The 7,831-nt window shown below is 39.0% G+C and overlaps 1 protein-coding gene across 1 annotated transcript in view; it reads right to left on the reverse strand.

Annotated features, from left to right (window-relative positions):
• The window catches only part of LOC106174431 (sacsin), a 39,413-nt gene extending 34,232 nt beyond the window's left edge, over positions 1–5,181 (reverse strand). The window contains exon 1 of the mRNA XM_087010854.1: positions 4,950–5,181. The gene's annotated coding sequence lies outside the window, so the exon portion shown is untranslated. The remainder of the gene's footprint in view (positions 1–4,949) is intronic.
• Positions 5,182–7,831: the final 2,650 nt, after the last annotated feature.

The raw sequence follows: 7,831 nt of genomic DNA on the forward strand, positions 1-7,831 counted from the left end.
TCAAAAGTAACTATGGACCTATCTCCGCCACTTTTGGAGATAAAAAGGAAACAAAATTTGCAAAGTTCAGCTCATGGTGAAAAGTAGGTCAAAGGTCAATTTAAAGGTCACAGTAAGATTACAAGCATATGACTTCCTCTTCAACTCCAATGACTCCAATGACTTTCTTTTCAAATTCAATAGTAACTATGGGCGTATATTTGCCAGTTTGAAAGTATAAGCATTAAAAAAGTTGCAAAGTTCACTTTATGGTGTAAAGTAGGTCAAAGGTCAATTTCAAGGTCACAGTAAGATTACAAGCATATGACTTCCTCTTCAACTCCAATAGTAACTATGGACCTATTTCTGCCAGGTTTGGAGTTAAAAGAGAAAGAAATTAGCAAAGTTCAGTTCATGGCAAAAAGTAGGTCAAAGGTCAATTTTAAGGTCACAGTAAATTGCCAGTACATGACTTCCTATCCAAGTTCAATAGAAACAATGCACCTATCTCTGCCAGTTTTGGAGGTAAAAGGGAACCAAAATTTGGAAAGTTCAATTCATGATGAAAAGTAGGTCAAAGGTCAATTTCAAGGTCACATTCAGATTGCCAGTATATGACTTCCTAATCAAGTTCAATAGTAACTATGGACCTATCTTTGCCAGTTTTGAAAGTATAAGCTTTAAAAAAGTTACAAAGTTCAGTTTATGGTGTAAAGTAGGTCAAAGGTCAATTTCAAGGTCACAGTAAATTGCCAATATATGACCTCCTATTCAAGTTCAACAGTAACTATGGACCTATCTCTGCCAGTTTTGAAGATAAAAGGGAACCAAAATTTGCAAAGTTCAATTCATGATGAAAAGTTGGTCAAAGGTCAATTTCAAGGTCACACTTAGATTGCCTGTATATGCTTTCACATTCAAATTCAATAGTAACTATGGGCATATCTTTGCCAGTTTTGGAGATAAAAGGGAACAAAAATTTGCAGTTCAGTTCATGGTAAAAAGTAGGTCAAAGGTCAATTTTAATGTCACAGTAAATTGCCAGTATATGATTTTCTACTCAAGTTCAGTAGTAACTATGGACCTATCTCTGCCAGTTTTGGAGATATAAGGGACTAAATGTTATAATTTTGGAGTTACAATAATGTGCCATAAATTTCCTACAGAAAAAATTAATTAAAATAAAGAAAAGGTCATTTTGTTCAAAATTTTTGAAATGGGAGGTGCTCTGAAATTTCAGATGTTCAAATTTGATGAAATAATGTCATTTTTGACCACAAGTTGTCTGCCTCGCCAAGCCTTATGTTTTATTTTTTCGGAGTTCAAAATTTATTATCGATGGACCTATCTCTGCCAGTTTTGGAGATATAAGGGACTTAATGTTATAATTTTGGAGTTACAATAATGTGCCATAAATTTCCTACAGAAAAAATTAATTAAAATAAAGAAAAGGTCATTTTGTTCAAAATTTTTGAAATGGGAGGTGCTCTGAAATTCCAGATGTTCAAATTTGATGAAATAATGTCATTTTTGACCGCAAGTTGTCTGCCTCGCCAAGCCTTATGTTTTATTTTTTCGGAGTTCAAAATTTATTATCCATTACCGTACTGCACATTTTTCTTTCAACACCAATATGTACTTTTTGATACAGTGTAACGCGAAAACCGTATGGAATACAAAAAAACGGAGACCACTTCCAGTGTTGGGCTTTACATGCTCTACAAAATGCAAAAAAGAATGGGTCTCTAGCATTAACGGTTCCCGAATTAGAGACAGTTTTCAGTTTCGGTATCTTATGGCCGCTACTCCCGTGAAAATGCACCGATTGACCCCAAATTCACGGAGATGAAAGATGACCCGAAGGTAACACTTTCCAATAATATTGTTGGTTTAGTCTGTGTGGTGTCTGAATAAAAGGCAATTAATTTTTTTTTTCGTAAAAACTTTTGTTTTTTTTTTTTTAATATTGGCCCGTTTGACCTTGAAATAAAGGTCAAAGGTCAAATCCAAGGGCATATTTTAAGTCTACACGTATGACTTTTGGAAAGCCGTCTGTAGAAATTTTTCCCATAATTCCTTCCATAGGGTAGATAATTAGCATTTAATTTTGCCATTTTTGGACAAGGGTGCATTGCAATGAGTGCCACACCTAGACCCCAATACCGACAAAGCCCAAATTTTACGTGGAACGAGTTGAGATTATAGGTGACCCAAATCCAAGAGATGGGTACGGAGGCCCTTACCGTCTAGGAGGAGAAGCGGTAACGGTGAGATGGCGGCGGAGCCGGCGGAGCCGGCGGAACATGCGGGTCGGGACTAAAACTATGTTTTATGCCTACGCTGGTGGTACAATAATGACACTTTCAGATCCCTAACAACACAATACATGCCTCTGGAAAAAGCTCCTTTTCAGCGATTTTTCAATACTGCATACAGGAATACATGTATGAGAACAAATAAGAATGTGAGATTGGTATAATAAATAAAATGAAATAAAATGCGACCACTGAAAAAAATATGCGTTTCTTGAGTATGAACACTTATGAAGTCGAAAAAATTGATAAATGGAATACTTGATATTTACTACTGATCAAAAACATCTGTTCAAAACCACTCCGCCTGCGTTCGCCGATGACCGTGTAACATGTATAGCTATCATATTACACACGTGTTGGGAGGGGGGGGGGGGGTCCGTCCAAAGCCGCACCACCAAAACTGAGACAAAAAGACCAACTACCTGTACGTACCATTCTGACGAAAATAGGGCCAGCAAACAGAAACAACAACAAAGATCGATTAAAAAGGGCAACCCAATATTTTCCCTTCCCAGACAGTATAGTACGTCCCGCACGAAAATGCAGTAGAAAGCGCAGTAGACAACTGCAATCATACTGCAAACATGCTTCAAATCTGCTTCGATTTGGGAGCTAATTAGCATATTTGAAACATGCTTCTATCATGCTGCTAATCTACTGCATTAATGCTTCTCCTCTGTACAACCCTATGTAATTTTTGGAGTAGAATTGCAATAGGCTATACTGCATTTCTACTGCAAATATGCTCCACACCATTAAGTAGGCCTACTGCGTTAATGCTTCTTTGCTACTTCGTTACTACGTACTGCATTTTCGTGCATTTTATCATCCGTCACAAATAAAGTTGACAACATGTAATGCAAAAGTTGTCTTATTTTTCTCAATCTTAACGTACCTTGCAATCTCTCCTCTGTCACCGTCGAGCTCAAAGTGAAAATACGACGCAGCACAATTTTAGGAATCTTAATTATCTTGCATCACGTGACCGATACCGAAACCGGGAAATATTATGGAGAAACCGAAATCAAAAAAATATTAAAGCGATGCCAGCTCAAGTGGTAGGAAAAGTGCCTTAGAGATTGTCCTGTGGAAGACGACAATTACCATTTTGGCGTGCGTAACATTAAAATCATGGATTTTTCATACTCACCCCATTGCTGGTTGGGTCAGGCGAAAAAGGGGGGGGGCTGGAGACAGAAAAATGCCCGCGTTTTGTACACTATTTCTGCTGCCGAGGCTTGGGATTTCATAGTAAATCCAGAAGTTCATTAACAATGTCTTCCCACCTTCAGGGTCACTCCACTGGTGATAAGAAAACAGAGACCCGAGCTCTCGTGTCTTGACCCCGCCTGTCCTGCCCGGGGACTTGTCCTGCCAGGGTACTAATCTCTGTGAACGGCGTCAGTTTTACTACCCTTGATATACTTGTACCCTCTATCAGGGACACATATTGATTTTTCACTAGATATTAAAAAATAAATTGTCTCTGGTTAAATAGATGGCTAATCTCTGTACTGTGAGCCTGTGCTGAAATCTCAAGGATGATTACATGGCTGGTAATTGTTTGCATAACTACTCAGGCACTGTCACACAGCAAGTCCCTACCAATTCCCCTTGAAAAAGCTCCATTCAGAGCTCATTCAATACTGCATACACGAATACATGTATGAGATCAAATAAGAACGTGGGATTGGTAAAAATATTAATAAAATGCGACCACTTAAAATAACGCGTCATTAACTATGAACATTTTTATGAAGTCGGAAAAAAAATGATAAATTAAATACTTGATAATAACTACTGACCAAAAACATCTGATCAAAAACACCCCGCCTGCGTTCGCCGAAGACCGTGTAACATGTAGCTATCATTGACACAGGGGGGGGGGGAAGGGGAGGAGTCCGTCCAAAGCCGCACCACCAAAACTGAGACAAGAAGACCAACTTCAGACCATATTGGCGAAAGTACGGCCAATGCCTGGTACTTTCACCCTGAGCTTCAGAGCTAACTTGACACTAACCTTTTCGCTGTAGCCTATCTCCATCGTGTCAAGTTACTTGACACGATGGAGATAGGCTACAGTGAAAAGGTTAGTGTCAAGTTAGCTCTGAAGCTCAGGGTGGGTACTTTCGGAACTGATATTTTCAGATTCTCCTCATTATTCTCTAACATCAATGTTTATAGATCTACGTGAACTGCTGTATCAGCATTTCAGCAGCAAAGATAAACAGCGATAAAAAAGCCTCGATAAAAAAGCAACCCGATATGTTCACTCCCCAGACAGTAATTTTTATCACCAGTCACCAATAAAGTTGACAGCATAGCAAAAGTTGTCTTATTTTTTCTTTCTCTTTCATAACGTACCTTGCAATCTCTCCTCTGTCACCGTCGAGCTCAAAGTGAAAATACGACGCAACGCACATTTAGGAACCTTAACTATCTTACATCGCGTAACCGATACCGAAACCGGGAAATACTAGGGAGAAATCGAAACCAAAAACTATTAAAGCGATACCAGCTCTTTATTTTGGCAGGAAATGTGCCATAAAACAGATTATCCTGATTATCCTGAGGAAAACGACAATTAACAGTTTGGCAAGCGTAACATTATAATCGTGGATTTTGAGCATATCTATGTATGTTTTTCATACTCACCCCATCGCTGGGGCAGGCGAAAAAAAAAAAGGTTGGTGGAGACAGCAAATTGCCTGCGTTTGACACCCTGTATGTTCACTTTATCTGCTGCCGAGACTTGGGATTTTGTAATTAAAAACAGCAGTGTATTAACAGTGTCTTCCGTGCAGGCTTTTCCCGCTGGTGATAAGGAAACAGAGACCCGAGCTCCCGTGTCTTGATCCCGCCTGTCCTGCCCGATGACTGATCTCTGTGAAAGGCGTCTGCCTTAGCACCCTTGATATATACCTGTAGGTATGCCTGGGGGCCTTTTGTTTCTTTTGAGACAAATCCTTGAGCGTTCATTGGTTGCTGGTGAGATCAATGCCGCGTTGGGTGGGGGGGGGGGGGGGGGGGTCTGCAAAATGCATACCGGGCGACATTGGATAATTTCAAGCGATATTAGCATACAAAAATATTACATTAAAATTAATTGAAAAATCTAACTGTTAATATATTACATACAAAGATGCCGTGTGTGTTGAACCCCGCCCCACAGACACCCACCCACACACACACAACCACACACCCACACAGACACACACACACACACAGACACCCCCCACACACACACATACATACACACACACACACAGACACACACACACATACACACAGACACCCACACACACACACACACAGACACCCACACACACATACACACACACACACACACACACACACAGACACCCACACACACACACACACACACACGCATACACACACACAGACACACACACACAGACACTCCCCCCACACACACATACACATACACACACACACGCATACACACACACACACACACACACACACACACACACACACAGACACCCACACACACATACACACACACACACACACACACACACACAGACACCCACACACACACACACACACACGCATACACACACACACACAAACACACACACACATACATACACACACGCATACACATACACACACAAACACACACACACATACATACACACACACGCGCATACACACACACACACACACACACACGCACGCCCCCCCCCCCCCCCCACACACACACAGCAAATCTGTAAACCGGTCGACCAGGTTAAGCCCAGCTGCAGCGTTCAAAACACGCCTAGCTATAGGTGGATTTTTATTAAAACATTTCTCAGAATTAAGTGTGAAGAAACCAATTTTGTTTATGTCTCAAGCACAGTTTTATATTTGGGTGAAACGTATTTATACAAATATTTTGTGTATTTTTTTTTCAACGCTGAATCTACAAATGTTTTAATCAACGATCTCTGGCCTTTCATAATTTTTCTATTGTATTCATCCTATTGTTTATTATTTTGCATTGTTTATTACATATTTTGTTGTTATTATTTATTTATTAATTTGTAGACAGACTGTGATTTGTAGATTCAGCGTTTTGTACTCCAATATACAAATTGCGGGTTGAGATATTTCTGAAGGATAAAGATTTCTTGAACAATTTTTCGATATAAAACATTGATTTCTGCTTAACAGACTGTTGTTTAAAGTTAGCCTCTGTACTAACAGCATCGTCTGGATACGTCTTCAGCGTGATCATTCACGCACTCCTGTCTGTTATTTTCTGTGACTTCCCAATATTTCAAATTTTTAACTTTTAATTGCTGTGCTGTGTTTACTTTTTATTTTTCTGGTTAACACTGGACCATTTACGTTGACAATGGCGCTTATTGTACCTTTTCCACGTACTGTTGTATTGACCGTTTTCGCCGAAATATCATTATTATCTCGACATAACAGTGCTTTCCGTGTCAATAAGAAAATAGAAAATCAACTCGTTTAGTATTTGTCAGCCCTGTATCTGACTAGACCCTGGCTTTCAGAGGTCAATAAGTAAAAATTTGCGTCTCTAGTAACAAGGTGCGTCTGTTATTTGCAGCGACTTGTATAAATACGGGTGCAGCAGGTTCAGTCACCGTCTCTTATTTTTTGTGATTTCTCAGTGCTGAAATATTACGAAAGTAAGGTGCCTTTTACAAATTTTTATGTTAGTAAACCCGCATTAAAGATGCTTTTTAAATTCGACCAGAAATTCAGTTTTGATAATATTAGCTGGCTGTCCCGAGTGCTGCGCGTGCACTGATGCTGTTATACTTATAGATTTTTACTTGCAAACAAAAAAACTAAAAAAAAACGCCACTGAGCAGTGATCATTTGTTAATCTGTAAAATATTTATTTCATTACAAAATCAATAAACACAATGGTGTTGCAGTGGCGGATTTAAGGGGGGTTAGGGGGGTCCTGACCCCTCCTCCTTCGATTTTTGAAAAATATCACACCAATTTTTAATAGTCCCCTTTGAAATTAGAATTTTGGCTAGCTGAATCATAGTTCTAAACAGTACTAAATGGAACCGTTTGCCCTCTAAAATAACAGAAAAGGTGGGGGGATCGGCTTACATATGCAGACCCCCCTCTTCAAATATTCCTGGATTCCCCCCCCCCCCACGCCAACTGATTAGAACAAATGATGTAGAAATTAAAAATGTTACTTAACCATTCTCTTTAAAAACTTGTTTAAAAATTCTATTTGTTAACTTTTTCAAAAAGATACGTTTTGAGTTCCCTTTAATTAGCAATGATAGCGCTGCTTTTTGAGAGAGTATAAGGTTTATAATCAACTTTATCTGCGAACAGTTTCAAATTCTAAAGTCTAATTATCATAATGACTTTTATTATTTTCATTTGTTTACCCTAATCCTTCACTTTCAAAACGGTTATGCGAGGTCCATTAAACCAGAATTAATTTCGCTATCCATCGTTTCACTTTTATAATTCATATCAAACGTGGTCAATTATTCAACACATGTAGTATATAATAAATCCATCATTGC

This window comes from Lingula anatina, chromosome 4 (assembly GCF_051362555.1).
Source record: "Lingula anatina isolate TDL-2025a chromosome 4, LinAna3.0, whole genome shotgun sequence".
NCBI lineage: Eukaryota > Metazoa > Brachiopoda > Lingulata > Lingulida > Lingulidae > Lingula > Lingula anatina.